The sequence below is a fragment of the Ictidomys tridecemlineatus genome, chromosome 6, assembly GCF_052094955.1.
Source record: "Ictidomys tridecemlineatus isolate mIctTri1 chromosome 6, mIctTri1.hap1, whole genome shotgun sequence".
Lineage (NCBI taxonomy): Eukaryota > Metazoa > Chordata > Mammalia > Rodentia > Sciuridae > Ictidomys > Ictidomys tridecemlineatus.
In genome coordinates this window covers 14,791,857-14,809,141 of record NC_135482.1, presented here as the reverse complement: position 1 = coordinate 14,809,141, position 17,285 = coordinate 14,791,857, and positions in this window count along the sequence as shown.

The following is a 17,285-nucleotide window of genomic DNA, read 5'->3' as shown; positions in this document are numbered from 1 at the left end:
TAATATAGCTCCTCCAGGAAGGCTTTTGAGTTTCTAAACAAAGACAAAGATAAAACCTGACTTTAGTTTACTTGTTTGGGACTTTTTTATGGATATCAGGAAAGGTTTTCTTTAATTTCACCACCACTTACAAATAACACCACATCATGGCGTTCACCGGTGCAATCTGCTGATCAGCCGGCTGGATAGAGAAGTTATTGTTCTTCAGCTTATTGCACACACCTCAGGTGTCCTGCCATCCATACTGACTAATCACACCACTCGAAAGTAGGTCTTGTTTCTCCGCCTACATCTAATTTTATTTTTAATTTCACTAGCCCAGTTAGATTTTCAGCACGGTGAGACCTATCCTTGGAGGGCAGCAGGGAGCCTAAGTTCTACTACCAACGAATGGGTGCTAAATGGACACTTCAAAATCACCAGCACCTGTTCCTGTCAAATGGCTGGGATTTGTAATTAAAAAGTCACATTTTGCCATTTGAAATTAAAAAGTCACTGCTTTTGTGAGTGGTCTGCATCAGACCACCAGATAAACCCATTGATGGATAGCTTTCATCATTAAGAAGGACTTTCTAGTTGGCTCTCCGTATCCACTGGTCCCCGCATCCTAATTCAACCTATTGTGGGGGAAAAAATGGAAAAACTAATTGTGTCTGTACTGAACATGTAAAGACATTTTTCTTGTCATTATTTTCTAAGCAATACAGTATAACAACTATTTACATTATCATTTACATTGCATTCAGTATTATAAATCATCTAGAGATGATCTAAAAGATACTAGAGGATGTGCTTTAGATTCTATGCAAATGTTATGCTAGTTTTTTTAGTTCTTTATGACAGTAGAATCTGTTTTGATATAATTATAAAAGCATGGAATACATCTTATTCTAACTAGGACCCCATTCTTGTGGATGTACATGATGGTGAGATTCACTGCGGTGTATTCATATTTATGCATAGGAAAATTATGTAAGATTCATTCCACTGTCTTCCCCTTCCTATCCCTCTCCCTTTCCTTCATTCCCCTTTGTCTAATCTACTGAACTTCTATTCTTCCCCTCCCCCCTTAATGTGGGTTAGCTTCCACATATCAGCAAAAACATTTTACCTTTGGTTTATGGGATTGGCTTATTTCACTTAGAATGATAGACTCCAGATCCATCCATTTATGGCAAATATCATAGTCATTTTTCTTAATGGCTAAGTAATACTCCATTGTGTATTTATACCCCATTTTCTTTATCTATTCCTCTGTTGAAGGACACCTAGATTAGCTCCATAGCTTAGCAATTGTGAATTGTGCTGCATTATTGGTGTATGCTGATTTTAAATCTTTTGGATATATATATACCAAGGAGTGGGATACTTGGGTCAAATGGTGGTTCTGTCCCTAGTTTTTTGAGTTCTTTGTTCATCCTAGAGATTAATGCTCTATCTGAGATACAGGTGGCAAAGATCTTCTCCCATTCTGTAGGCTCTCTCTTCATGTTCTTGATTGTTCCATTTGCTGTGAAGAAGCTTTTTAGTTTGATGCCATCCTATTGATTTTTTTATTTTTTATTTTCTTCTTGTCCTTTAGATGTCTTGTTAAGGAGGTCAGTTCTCAAGCTGACATATTATGAGGGACTTAGGCATCCAGGATTTTGGTATAAGAGAGGCACCCTGGAACCAATTTCCGTGGTTACAGAGGGATGACTCTATGTGATAAAGGTGGCTTCTCAAAACACTGGAGCAAAAATAGACTTTTTAGCAAACAGTGCTGGACAAGTTAGTAGTCAAGAAGTTGGTCTTGCAGAAGCAAAGTTGGAGGAGCTTCACACGCCGGGAAGAGCTGCCGGCAGGTGCTGACGTCAAGGAGAGGGCTTCTGAAGTTGGCCCTACTGGTGCCAGAGGAGGATGCAGGCTGGAGCCGGTTGCTGGTGTGCTTGACAGGAACAGCCAGAAATAGGGAGAAGTCTTTTTTCTCTTCCTTCCACCTTCCACTCTCCCTCTATGAAGCCAGCTGGTGAAGGAGAAAATATAGCTTGCAAAGCCCTGGTACTAACATCACAGCACCAAATATAAGAAGGTAGGTGTAGAGCTGAGCTAACTCTGGCACAAAGGTGAAAGGCTGAGAATTTGGTGAGCACACTTTATTCTCTAACTGTATTGAGAGGAAGGAGCAAAATAAATAAATAAATAAAGACACAGGCCTGGTTGAGAATATTACATGCTCAGTTTTCTTCATTGTAAATCAAACCAGTGTCTAACAAGGATGAGTCAAAAACAGCACGAGTATAATACTTAGTAAAAAACAAGATGAAACAATTAGGGAAGGGGGGCAGGCAGACAGGAGTGGAGAAGGGGTTCACTTTGTTAAGGCATTTAAGCTATTTTGCTTTCTAGATAATGGACAAAAAGTTAAAATTTAAACAAAATATACCAATGAAGAGAAAAAGATTATGGTTCTAGCACCCTGGCATTTGTAGCATGGATTAAACTCAATATCATCAGGTAATTGCATACTTAGAAAAGGAAAGGGAAAACTATCATTTTAATAATATAAATTAATTCCTAAAAGCAAAAATGGCTTGACCTTGCTTGACCTTGTGAAACGTGGATTTTTCTGTTTCCTGACAAGCCCCTGTAACCCTTGGGCTCTCTAAAGCGAGGTGTGTCTTCTGCATCCTGTGGGATGACAGGCTGATGGGGGCCCCTCTGTGACTCGAGGATGGGATCTGGTCACAGGAGACTCTTCAGCTCCATCCCCCAACCTCCACCTGTTCAGCCATCTGTGAGCCAATCAAACCCATTCCTTTTGGATTTTTGTTAGAAACTTCATTATATGATCATGTAGTCCAAAAGGTGGGCTGCAGACAGTTGACAAGGTAGAGGTTCCTGGGAGGTGGGGAGACCCGTTCCCTGTGCTTTGCTGTGCGCCTCGCTTCTACCTGGCTGTTCATCTTTCTCCTTTGTAACATCCCTTATAGTAAATGAATAAGCACACTAGCAAAGTATTTCCCTGACTTCTGTAAGCCACTCTAGCAAATTAGTCAAACCTCAAGTGGGGGTCATGAGAACACTGATTTATAGCAGTGAGTCAGAAATATAAGTGACAACCTGGAATCCAAAATGAGAGGCCGTCTTGTGGCACTAAACCCTCCATCTGTGGGCTCTGGTTCTACCTCAAGGTAGATAGCATCAGAATTAAATAGAATTAGAGGTCACCCAACTGGTCTTCACTGGGGAACTGATTATTTGGTTCATAGGGAAAAAACTGCCATGCCTCTGATGTTCGGAATATTGTGTTAATGTAGGGTACAGAGTAGGAAAAATGCTTTGGTGTTTTGTTTTGTTTTACCTATCTCTAAGAAATGGAGAATTCTTTTTGTTGTTAAATCATGTAAGAAGTAGGCAGGAAATTAGATTGTGGGCTCCATGAGGGGAGATTGAGTGTCTATTTATTCATCAATTAAATCCATACTTTATGAACCAGTAGGTGAAAGAAAGATTGAAAAGAAGATCTCACACTAGATAGAGCATCCAGGCACACCTGCATTAATCAGCAGGAATCCTGAGGGCTCAGTAAGTATAAATAACATCCATCCTGCCCTAGAGTTGCTCAAGGGTCGGGTTTCAATCAGATGATCAGATAATGACAGTGGTTAGGACATTTCAAAAACAGGACCTAAAACTATGGATTACAGAAGCTGGAGAAGGTGACTCTCCCTGACAGTAGCTGAATGTGAGGTTGAGGTTGAAAGGTCATGGTTGTTCTGAGCCTTCAAGGATGACCAAGGGTTTACTAGGCAAAGAAACAGAAGAAAGAGAGTAGAAGAGGACAGACAGAGGCAACCGGGATGACCATGGCCAACAGAGCATCCCAATGCCCTTGGCGATGGACTATAGGTGTGATGGCCCCTGAGACTAGGGAGGGAGGTGGACACCATGGTGAGTCCATAGGACAAGTGCTATGCAGGCTAGAGATGGAAGGACAAAGTCATTGGAGCTCCCTCTTTAAGGAACTGGGGACAAGACAGACAGCAAAATCCTCCAGACTTGATTTTTAAGAAAGACTATTCTGATGGAGAAATTACCTAGAGCAAAAAAGAACTGGCATGATGCATCAGAAAGAGCAATCATAACAATAATGCATACGGCACAACTTACAGTGCACCCAGCTCAGAGCTGGGGCTTTGCCTACATGGCCTCACTTCATCCTGAATATCACTCTGTGAGGCGGGTCTATTTATCCCAATTGTATAAACAGGATGCTGAGAAATAAGAGACTGGGTTTTCATATAAGAAGGAAGGTGTTCCCTACCTGGGGAGCTTCTGAGTTGTTTTCTACCTGAGCAGGAACCATCAGTACATGAGACTGGCCCCACGCCAGCAGGTGTGCTCACCTGGCAGAACAGGAAGTGTTTGGGCAGGAATGTGGGCAGCTCCCAACAAGTGCAGAATGACATTAGTTGAGAAGAAAGTAGGGCTGATGCCTAAATTTGGTCATTAAAGAGAAGCTCAGGAGCACGGTGTCCTGACATCCCGTCCTCCCAAGGCGCTGTCCTCCCCAGCTGCGGGTGACTTCATCTCTCCGTTTAGAGTGGTTCGTCATGCCTCTCTCTAAGTTACCTGTTATCACCCTGGGCTGATCCATGGCAGACGCATGCTCAATAACTTATGTTCTTCTTTCCCCTGGAATTCCTTCCTTTTGACTCCATGTAACCACTTTCATTTAATGAACCCAAACAAGGGCCTCCTTCCAACTTCAATAATGGCTCCATCCACCCAGCGATTAGCTAAGAAAACATCTCAAGGTCATTGTCAACTCCTCTTCTCCTTCTCCACACTTAGTCACCGGGTCCTATTTTGGCCCTAATTCTTGATACTTTCTCAGTCGTCCTCCCTTCTCATTTGACCACCTCTGACATGCTTGGTCTCCTTCTGGTCGTAAAGCCACCAGTCTTCGCCATGCTAAAGCAGCTCCCTGCAGACTCTGCTACGGGTTGGATCGTATCCTCCCCTAAAGGATATTAAAGTCCTAGTCCCCAGTAGGTATAAAAATGGCCATTTGGAAATAGATATTTATAGACAGTCCACTTAAGGTGAGTTCACTAGGGTGGCCCCTAATCCAACTTGACCGCATCCTTATAAAAAGGCAATTTGGACACAGATACGTACTTCTCTACCATGTGAGCATGAAGGCAGAAAATGAGGTGATTTGCCCACAAGCTAAGGAAAGCCAAAGATTACCATCAAACTACCAGAGATCAGAGGAGAGATGGAACAGATTCTCCCTTATACCCCCTCAAAAGAACCAACTTGCTGACACCTCCATCTCAGACTCTCCTCCAGGATTCTGAGAAAGGATATTTCTGTTAGCTAAGCCACGCAGCTCGTGATACTTTGTTAGGGTAGCCCTAGCAATCTAACCAGCTCCTAAGCTTGGCATGCACCTCTGATCACATCAATCTCTGCTTTAAATCCCCCGCAGTAATGAAGATACTGGGGTCTATTCATTGAGCACCTGCTGAGGGCCAGATGTTCCACCATCACTGTGTCTAATCCTTATCACATCCTGAAAGAAGACATTGCTAGTCCTCACTTTACAGGTGGAGAAAATGAACCTCTGAAAAGCTGAGTCACTGGCTTGAGTTCACTTCGGTGGTAAATAGAAAAAGCTGAATTTTGTTCTCGGCCTCTTTGACTCTCAAGCCAAATTAGTATTGCGTGGTCCAGGATAACAAACCACAGTCAACTTTTGTAAAGGAGCAGGTAGTCAATATTTTAGGTTCTATGGGACATAAGGCCTCTGCAGGTGACAAACTTCAATGTGGCGCATAGGGAGCCATGGATAATATGTAAATGAGTAGGTCCTGGATATGTTTACAGTAACAGGCTGCAGGTCAGATATGGCCCTCTGGTCACAGTTTACCAACTCTGCCCAACAACACTATGTGCAGGTGTAATCTGTGCTTTTTTGTTTTTAATTAGTTCTAATCAGTTACATATGACAGCAGAAAGCTTTTTCGATTCATTGTACACAAGTGGAGCACAACTGTTCATTTCTCTGGTTGTACATGATGTAGAGTCCCACCATATGGGCAGTCATATATGTACCTAGGGTAATGATGTTCGTCTCATTCCACCATCTTTCCTACCTCCATGCCCCCTCCCTTTCCGCCATCCCCTTGGCCCAATCAAAGTTCCCCCATTCTCCACATTCCCCCTCCCCCTTTATTGGATCAGCATCCACTTATCAGAGAGGACATTCAGCCTTTGGTTTTTGGGGATTGGCTTACTTTGCTTAGCATGATATTCTCCATCCGTTTACCTGCAAATGCCATAATCTTCTTGACATGATGATTACTAACACAGTGTGCTCATGTTATGCCAGGATCTGTTCACGTGTTCGTTTGTTTAAATTTTCATTCCTATTACCCATATTCTAGCCCAGGTCACTGGCATAGTGATGGAGCCCAGAATCGAAGTCGGCCAGTAAGCTCAAAACCCACAGACTCCCCTGCTGACCACAGGGCCTTCACACAGCACAGGTCCCATGGTGTTCCTTCAAACTCCACCCCATTTTCTCATTTAACACCCTGAACTTCTTCAGGATTTCCACAGCAGGGAGGGAGAGGCGAAAGCAGGGGACTGAGCTGGCCCCGCCTGCCTATCCCGCAGTGCACACTGGCCCAGAGTCACAGACAGGCCACCATGGGGAGTGGGGGTGGAGAGAGACAGAGGGACCTCCTCCTCCTTCACACAGTTGTTGTGAAAATCGAGGGAGACTAAATGCAGTAACTGAAGCGAAAGTACCAAGAGTACTTGGCAAATGGCCTACGATTGCTTTAAAGATACTTTGATTACTCAACGAAACCGGAGCTGGTATTGCAGCTACCTGCAATCGCTACCTTCTCCAGGTCTGGGGTTTTTAGTTGTTATTGTTGTTTTGTTGTTGTTTTTGTTTGTTTACTAATAAAAGCCAATGTTGTTTGGGATGGCTGCTCAAGGCGACCACATGACACAAGTCTGGTCATTGACATGGACAGAAGTCTGCTGGAGATGTCTAGGAAAGTTTTCTTATCCTTCCATTAACAAGTGCACCTTTTCCCCCCGATTGCTTTCTTCTTGCCAACTGCAAGAAGCCATCTGGCAACCTTCATGTGACCATGGAGAGGAACACTCTTCCTCAAAGCTGGTGGAGCAGGAAGATGGAAGGAGCCCGTGGCGCTGGGAAGGCAGAGAGCCCCCCACACCCTGCTTCAAGTGCCCTGCCCCCAAACTTCTGGTTATGGGAGGAAATAATCCCAGTTGGTTAAACTGTAAATTTAAAACTGTAGTTTGGGTTCCTGACTCAGGTAGACTTAATGCTATTGGGAAGACCTGGCCAGCAGCAGACCCCTCAGCAAAGAACACCATTTCTAGAACATAATGGGTGCTCAGTCGATGTGTGAAGAGTGACTCACGTGTCAACGAAGGTACTAACCACAGAGGGTCGGGGCACTGGGTTATACAGGGAAGTGGCCCTGGAAAAATGCAACGGTTAGAGCTGCCGCCCTCTTGCCCAGCACTCGCCACGGGCCCTCTACTGTCTTCGTCAGCTTCACAGCTCTTGGAAGTTGGTATCGTCATTTCCATGTCACACTGAGCTCACTCGCCCAGAAAGCCACCGTCAGAAATGCTGATGCTGAGACTGGAATCCTGATCCGGGTGACCATATTCCTTTTCTCTGGTCAAGTTTCTGACCCAATTAGCCACCCACTGGACACTCGGATCTCGGCTTGGAAGTGATGGGAGTAGGTGGGCGAGAGCTCCAGTCCACAACTCTCAGCTCTGGGAGACGGACCCTTTCCTTTGTGTCTGAGTTTCCTCATTTGTAAAAAGGATGCCAACAGCACCTTCTCGTAGGCCTGGGTGAGCCTGGCGGGCATGTGTAAGCGGTTAGCAGAAGCCACAATCCTCCAACATCAGCGCCGGCCAGCAATAGCGTCTCCACAGCCCAAACACCCCTTTAAGAATCTTTGACAAGGATGGGGGCTGGTTGGCAGAAGCTCCAGAGCAGGTGTCGGGGTGAGCCGGGCGCGGCGTTGGAGCCTCTGGGTGTGTGGAAGGGGGTTGTTTGGTTTAGTTTAGCCTTTCTTTCTCTTCCCTTTGGAGACTCAGCTCCAATTTCTCCCTCCCTCTGTCGACATCACCTTTAGCGTGCAGATCCCCCACAGATCTCAGAGATACCTCTGAGATTTCTCTTTCTCACTTGAAGTTCTGATAATTCTCCTTAATTCACCTAATGCATTGCCATTCAAGGTTGGGGGAGCATCCCTTGGAGCCTGGAGGCTCACCCTTAATCCCACGCAGCTGTCAGATAATGCCCCAGGGGCAGAGAACAGTGTGCTTCTGTGTGGCTCCCTGCGGGTCCCTCTTAGCACCAGGGAGCAGCCTGGGCGTTGGACAGATCTGAGGCAAGATGAGCTGCGGGGGCGGATTTGAGTCTGAGATGCTAATCTGCCCAGTGAAGATTTCCACACAGGCACACGGAGTCCCCAGAGTCGGTTAGAGCTCCGAGCAGGTGGGGTGGGTCTTGAGGTGCCAAAGCCACTGGGGCTGCGTGCCTACCCTGACTAGGCAGGATCGGCCAATCCCCACGACACTCCCCACTCCTCGGAGACCTACCGTGACAAAGAATGGACCAGGAAACTGCTGCCCAAAGCTGGGTCTTCAGAACCAGAGCTTCAATGGCAGATCTTAGGCTCATTGTGGGATGTGAAATAGATTATCCAACATCTCTGGGATGCTATTTTCTCATCTGCAAAGTGAGAAAATAATAGTGCCCTACAGGAGTCGGGAGTGTTGAAGAATGTAGTGAATTTTTTTACCACGATGTTTGGAAAATGATTAGTGCTCAATAAATGTCAGCCATGAGGATCGTGTCGGCATCTAGAATGTGCCCAATGAAAGCTATCGTAGTTTCTGAACGATCCCGTGAAAGCTGAGCTGGGCTCTGGGAGGGATAACAGATTGAGGTGATAGTTGATGGGTTTTTTTTATTTCTTTTATTTATGTCCCCAATGGCGTTAAGGGGAGCAGGCATGGTGTTGTAAGAACAACATATCTAATTCTTAAAGTACAAAATTCATCACTGCCTGCTGTCTCCTCAGGACTGTGTGTGTTTTTCTGAATGAATCAATGATGAGACATGTTCCTCCTTCCAAAGGGCTGTCAATCTAAATGAGAAAACAGCATAAACAGATAAATGTCGTAAGTCACATAAAATTTTAAAGAGTCTACTATAAGTTCTAGCTAGATGTTCACGTGGATGGCAGTGGCCATAATTACTGAGATAATTTCCCAAAGAGAAAGATCCAGGAGGGAAGGACTAGATACTGTGGTTCTATCTGGCTCCCTCCCCAGGATCTGAAATCACTCAAATTTGAAGCTGATGAGGAATAGGTGGAACTCACATTGCTTTACTATGTACCTTGAACTTGGACACTACTCCAAGTACAGTATCTATGTTTTCACCTTAAGCCACATAACAAACCTATAGAGCCAGTTCTATTACTCAGTATCTGCAATGCTTTAAGGATGAGCAAGTGGTCCAGAGAAGTAAAGTAACTTATCCCAGGCCACAGAGCCAGTGAGTGACAGAACTAGATTGTGAATTTAGCCAGTGTTGTTCCAAACTCTTATTATATATAAATGGCCAGACATGCTGCACCAAAAATCCCCAATTCCTCAGGAGCTTTATACAACAGAAGTTTATTACTTGCCACCAGTATAAGCATTCACAGGCAGCCTTCTGCACAGGCATTTAGGAACCCTGTATCTTCCTTCCTTGGACTCCATGATTCTCCTGGACCAAAGGGCTCTCTTCTGCATCTCTGCTGGAGGATCACGGTGGGAGGTTAAGGCCATGCCTGGAAGAAGAATCCCTTATTTCCACTAATGTTTAATATTCAGTACAAGGCCATTCCTCAATGCAAGGGACACTGGGAAATGTGGTCCAGGTAGGGCTCCAGAAAGAACAAGGACACTGGTGAGCTCTCACAGTCTCGGCTACACAAGGCAAGACCCACGCCATTCACCCAAGGGCAAAAATGAAAACTACAAATAGAAACCAAAAAACCCTTATGTCCCAAGGCTGACCCTAGGTGGACAGCAATGGAATCTAACATCCAGAGACTGCAGACTTCAAACGAGGTCCGTAGGTACCTGGATGATGAGTCCTCCAGTTGGGATACGGCTGTCTGACATCAGAGAACCCCAGGCCGTGGACTTTGTCCCTAAAGCACCACACACAGCATCTTCCTTCCACCACCAGACTCAAGGCAAGAAACTGTTTCCTTGATTTTCTCAGCTTTGAAAGCCACCTGTGTTTCTCAGCTTGCGGCCTCTTCCTGTGCCTTAGAATTAACTCAGGCTTCGGTATGCAGGACTTACTAGCCGAGTCATGATTGCCTCCTGTGCTCATTTCCTCCCTCGGTGTTTCTTGAGCACTAAGTGCACCACTCCAATCTCATTTCACCTCCTCTCTGTCTCCTACTGCAACCTTCTTTTAAAGATCGTGTGAGTCCTTCAGGCCACATTAGGATACACCAGAGGCATCCTGAAACTCCCCCACCTCAAGATCCTGGACTTAATTACATCTGCAAAGTCCCTTTTACCATATAAGCCAACATAATTCCAAGTCCCTGGGCTTAAAATGAAGATATTTTTGAGGATCATGGTTTGGCCTTTAAATAGACGCTTTACTTGTGTCAACTACTGTTTCATGATTGCTACTCCCAACTGAAGGCAATCCAAGCTGATACCACTGCTTACTATGGCCCAGGTGCTGCACTTGATGCTAGAGATATTTTAACCAGATAAGTACCCCTAACAAGAGTCTATCAAACTGCAACTTCGAGTCTATCATGCTGCATTTGCAATTATTTATTTGATTATTTGACTGTGCTGGAAAACTTCAAATTCCAAAAGGCAGGAAACATGTTATCTTACACACTTCCGTCATCTGAACTTGTTATGGTTTGGATACAAGATGTCCCCCTAATTTCTGCATCAATGCAGGTACCTGCAGGCAGGTGGGGCATGGCTGGATGAGGCAGGTCATCTTCCCTGTGACCCTGTGGACTCTCTCTCTCTTCCTGCTTCCCGGTTGCCATGAGCTGAGCACCACTCCTCTGCTGATCCCTCACCCATGATGCTCTGCCTCACCACAGGCCCAGAGGCATGGGCTCAGCTGACCATGGAATTAACCTCTGAAACCATGAGCCTAAATAAACTTTCCCTCCTCTAAGTTGTTCTTGTCAGATCTTTGGGTCACCAAGACACAAAGCTAACTCACAGTCCCAACCCAGGGCCTGACATGCTGTAGTGCCAAGAAAGTTTGTTGTGCACACGTGACGTGAGAACTCAGCAGTCATGGCTCAGCCACCAAGTCCTAGCTGCAGAACCTGGGGTGGTCCTGAACATCGCTCTTAGGAGTGAGGACCACTGATCAACTAATGCTCTGCCCCAAAAGACGTTCCATGGAGCGGATACTGGCTGGAGACAAAGGTGGGAACAGGAAAGGAGTAAGTTTACAAAGTCCACACACACCCGCCTCTTAAAGTTTCATAACAAAGAAATCTGTTTGCCTCAGCATTCCCCAGACTGATTTGACTACAATATACCTTAATCTCTATGGAACCAGAGTTCCTTGGAACACCCTTTGGGAAGCACTGCTCCACCCTTCTCAGGACTGGTTTGAGAACTAGGGCAGCCCAGGGCGTGCAGGTGGACTCGGTGGCTGATCAAGGTACAAGTGCAGCTGCCACAGGCAGAATCGGCCATTGCATGGGAGGTCTTTGGGGGCTGGACTTCCAAGGCCAGGTGGCATTTGTCCCAGCAGTGGGGGACACACAGATGTTCTCCACTGACCCCAAAGGAGGTTGTCTGATGTGTTCCAAATGGCCCAGCCACAGTCGGGGAAGGGAGAGAAACAGTCTTAAGCAGAACCACCCAAAGGCAATTTTCTGGAATGTTCTTGACTGCAAATGCCAGTTGTGCCCAATCCCAAGCCTGCTGACGTGTTCCCAACCACCTCCAGCCCAGTGGCAGCCAGAGCTTAAGGACCCAATCTCCTCTGCAGCAGCCCACCTGGACGGAGACTCCATCTGTACTGTCAAGAATCCCTGGGCCCCTCGTCTCTTCTGCCTTTGGATCTATCTGCTTTAAGAGAGTCACTGCTCCTGCCTCCATGATGACATTGACAGGACTCAGGGAAGTCCCCCACCCCCTCCCACCCCGGTCCTAACCTCTTCTGATCCCACACGTAGATCCAGGGCTTAATTCATTATGGGACATACGTCTGTGAAATGACAAAGATAGAGAGGATGTTGAAGATCCCCTTCTATGGTTTTCAAATTGACATCTGCAGAATATGAGGGGTCCATTAGGGACACCCTGGGGGCTGCTAATCCAGACTTGGGACAGCCCAAGTGGGCTCCACTTTTGTCTCTGCCACACTGTTCCTAGCATGGGTAGCACCAGCCCAGAATAAAGCATTTGGGACAAAATCTTTCCATGACAGACTTTTGTTCCAAATTCCCCTAAATCACTACAATGAGGAGAAGGAATTTATTTTTTGCAGACACACAATGTCATAGAAACTGGACTTTGGGAAATAAGTTTGGATCATGGTAAGGGGCACCTGTTTAAAGGAAACCCCCAGGGAGTCCAGTCTCTGAGTTAACTGTCCTCTCATCCCCTCTTTGGAAGTCTCCACCGACTTGAAGATGTGTTTTCTTCCATCTGGGGGTCTCCTCCCCTCCTTCAACCATCCCAATCCCTACCCACCCTCCCTTCTCACCAGTTTCTGGGTCATTTTATTTTTCTTTTAGCAACACCCTTTAAATCAAGAAAAAGAAATTGTTCTTAATCCTGAGAAAACTTAGAGCAGCCCTGTATATAAATATCCCCAAATAATCCAGCACTACCCACCCACTGAACCTGAGTGCCTGCAGACAGACTTCTTGACCCAGCTCCTGCCCCCACCACCACGCCCAGCTCAAACAAATCGAGCAAAGGGACTTCCACTGCTTTTCAGAAGATCAAGAGAATAGGCCTCTACAGGAAGTTTAAAACACAGAAATCCTCAATTTGCCAGTTTGAACATTTGCATCAGAAAAGCTGCATGAAGTTGAAATAGAATAATAGGACTCCCTCCTCAGGTTCAATAGAGCATGTTTCTCTCCTGTTCCTTCCTACACCCTTTTTGCCTTCACCATCCTCTTTCTTGGAGCATACATCAACCATCTGCATTCAGGGAAGAGTGAGCTCTGTGAGTCGGGTAGTATAGCCACAATAGAAAAATGAGAATTTGAAGCTCAGAAAGGTTAAGTAAAACTTGCTCAAGGTCACACATCAAGTGGTGAAGACTGAATTCAGACCTAGGTTTCAGACTCTAGTGCTCATATTTTCTCCACAAGGGGCCTTGGCCTCCAAAATGTGTAATATCAACAGCATTTATTGAAGTCTTGCAATGTGTTGTACACTCCGCCAAGCTATCTTTGAAAATGTGTATTAAAATGAACAGACTTCAGCAAGGACCAGTGGAGACGGGAGGAAGAGGAGTTGCCCATCTCTTGGATTTAAAATTGAATAACGTAAGACCCAGGGACCCAGGTAACTAACTGAATAGCCATCTTTAAAATTCAACCCCTTAGCTTTTACGGGGAGAGATGTGATCCCCTTAACTCTTTAGATACTTATATGTCTCAGCACTGTGGCCTCCTATGCCAGATGGCAAAAATAAATGACAGAGTCACTTTTATACCACCTCCGGATTAAATGTGGGTGGCAGCCCTGTCATTACCACGCATCTGTGGCAATCAGACAAGCGGTATTTAGGAGAATTCCAGAGTCAGCATCTGTCCTGTGACCCACAGGAGAGGCTTGTCAAACCATGAAGTTACCATACCAAAGACCCAACACATCTGCCCCAGCAGTTAACATGAACCTCATGTCACCGAAACCCAGAGTTTCTGTGTGAGCTTGAGCTGCCCCTGGAATTGCTTTCACTTGTGACTCTTTCAAAGGGTTTTCAAGTTGCAGCCCATGATCTCAGAGGCAGATATAAACTCTCTTCATTTAACAGGTTGGGTTTCAGGAATCACAGATCCCAGCGATGGAAGTGCCCTCCGTGTTTCGTAGGCAAGTATCTGCTTAATCACCACTCTGTTGCCTGAGGAGGGAGTCGGAGCCTGTGTGTGGATTCCAGAAGAATTTGGTTTCCCAGTTGGCAGTAAATATCATAAGTTTCCAACCTGGGCATGTTAAGGCATCTGACATATCTCTTTGCAGATTTAAGAGCAAGACAAAGAGTTGTTTTATGCCAAAGAAAAATGGTGGGGAAACCTAAGGACACCCCAAGTTCTCTCCTCTAACAATATTCCACCACCCCCACTTCCCACCGTAACTAACCAAAATACCACCCATCGTTAGTATCCAGGCCTTTCCTTGGGGTGAGAGCAACCACCGCACGGTCTTCAGTGAACCTCAGGACTCAGCAGAGCCTGCCAAAGGGAAAGGGTCTACACAGAGCGGAGGCAGAGCCAAGCAGAAGCCTAAGAGTTAATCAAGGATCAGAGGAGGAGAAACAAAGGCACTCTCCGTGATTTCCCAGCTCTATTCCTGTTAAAGAAATTTCTAGAACACCTCCTTCACACACACACACACACACACACACACACACACACATTGTCCTTTAACCTTTTTGGAGTCACTAGACAACCTCAGGGAAAATGATGAACAAATCTGTTATTACTCCACCCTCTGCCCCATCAGGAGTATTTCCTGTACCAATCTCTACTGTCCCCAAAGCCACCTCTGGATCTCTGGCATTATTGCCGCTACCCTTCACCTCCTACGGTTGCAGGGAATAACTTCTCCCTCACCTCCAATTCTGTCTTCACTCCTGCTTCCTGCTCCACCTCCCCAAAGGCATTCGTACCCACCGTGGCCGTCAAGGTTGCCAACATGTCACCATGTCCGTCATTAAGAAATCACAACCAAACTTGCCAGAGCAAGTGACAGATGCTCCAGTCAAGGTGAATAAGCACAGGAGGGAATTCATTAGGTCACTCAAAAAAAAAAAAAAAAAAAAAAATTCCCAAAGTAATCAGGAATCTCAACTCTTCCTCTCTCTGTTCCTTCCTCTCACCTTTGTGCTAAGTTCATTTCCAAACAAGCTCCCTCTGTATGTAGCCAAATTGGTCATTGGGACTGTCAGCTCCAGATTAATAGTTCTGCATAAGCAATGGAGGGAGAACACAGCCCCACAGCTGTATCTGAGGGGGATGGTTCCAGGACCCTGCGTGGATACCAAAATCTGCAGATACTCAATTGCCTTATATAAATGGTGTATAATCTGCAGATAGCCTAGGTACATCTTCCTGCATACTTGAAATCATCTCCATAATTACTTATAATACCTAATAGAATGTTATTAAGTAAATAATTGTTAAGCTTTATTGTTCCTAAACACAGAAAAAAGTCTGTACATGTTCAGCACACACACAATTTTTCCCCAAATATGTTTGATCTATAGTTAGTTGAATCTGCAGATGCCGAGATCCAACTGTACAAGTTTTTCACTCAAAAGCCCCAGAGCAAAAGTCCCGACAAGGTCTCTGGTTGCCTCAGCTTGTGTAAAATACTTTTCCTTCAACCAACCACTATAACTGGACTGGGGGTAGGGAAGTGTTGGTTTCAACAAAACTAAAAGGAACCATTTCCACAAAGGAAAGAAAGATTCTGTCACCCAAGGGGAGGGGAGAAGATTGGCAGGAAAGCAAAGGTAACACATGCCCAAATAGACTTTGTTCTAAGACCTTATATTTCTCTGAGTTCCTTCAGGTTTGCTTAGAAACTAGAGTAAAACACAATTTTCAAGAACATCAGTGGGTCTCGGGCAGTAAGAGCTGTGGCCTGGTAGGTCAGGAGAAACAAGGAAGCCCAACTGTTGGTTCACACTCAAACCCATCTTGGATAGGTCTTTTCTCTGCCTGGGCCACTCAGGTTTGTTCATGAGCCTGAATCATTGTCCTTATCCTATGACCTTGATATCATGAAGCTTCACAGTCACCCTGTAATCCAACCACAGCATGAAATATTAGAAATACATTGCCAGCTGGGCACAGTGGCACACTTCTGTAAATCCAGTGGCTCAGGAGGCTGAAGCAGGAGGATCGTGAGTTCAAAGCCAGCCTCAGCAACTTTGTGAGGCCCTAAGCAATTCATTAAGACCCTGTCTCTAAATAAAATGTTAAAAGAACTGGGGATGTAGCTCAATAACTAAGTGCCCCTGGGTTCAACCGTGGTACCAAACATATTTCCATACTGTCTTCTCAAACACACCCAGATATGAACATTTTAGCAGGTCAAAACCAATGCCAGTATCCTTGCCCACAGTCTTCTATTAAAAAATATGGGCTTTTAAGCTAAAAAGCGTTCATCACCTCTTAGAACCAATGAAACTATGTTCTTTTTCAAAGAACTTTACACACACACACACACACACACACACACACACACACTCCATAAACCTGTACAATTTGGGAGGTTGGTCATTATGCAGAAAAGTTATTCCTATTGAAGAAGATGACCTCAAACTCTTAACTAAAACCTTTGGTTTTATAAGTCTTTCCACTGGCCAAGGAGTGTCGCATCCTTCCTCTCCATCGTCTACATCTGCAGGAAAACTGCTTTGGTCACGGAACTCTAGATGAACACCTCCATCTACTTGGTGCAGCTTTAGCCAAATTACAAGAATGGATCCTGCACTTCACACTCACTAGGACACTGTGATTTTTTACTACAGCATTATGATTGTACATAGTACTCAGTTTCATTTTGACAAAATAACACATGCAGGGAATTTGACTCAGTCCCCATTCCCCTTCTTTACCCTCCCTTCTCCCCCCCCCATTCTTCCTCCTCTATTCTATTGATCTTCCTTTCACTCCTTTATTTATTTTTATTAGTATTTTCTACATAATCATAAGAGTGAAATTCCCTTTGGTACCTTTATATCTGCACATAACACGATTTTGCTAAATTCGCTCCATGTTTCTTCCCCTTCCCCTCCCTCCCTCCCTCCCTCCCTCTGTTCTCCTTCTTCTACTCAACTGATCTCCCTGCATGTTGATGATGCCCTGTCTACTCCCCTGCTGCCTTCTTTTCTTTATTTTGCTCAAGCTTCTACATATGATGGAAACATTTGACTCTTGATTTTCTGAGCCAGACTTATTTCACTTAGCATG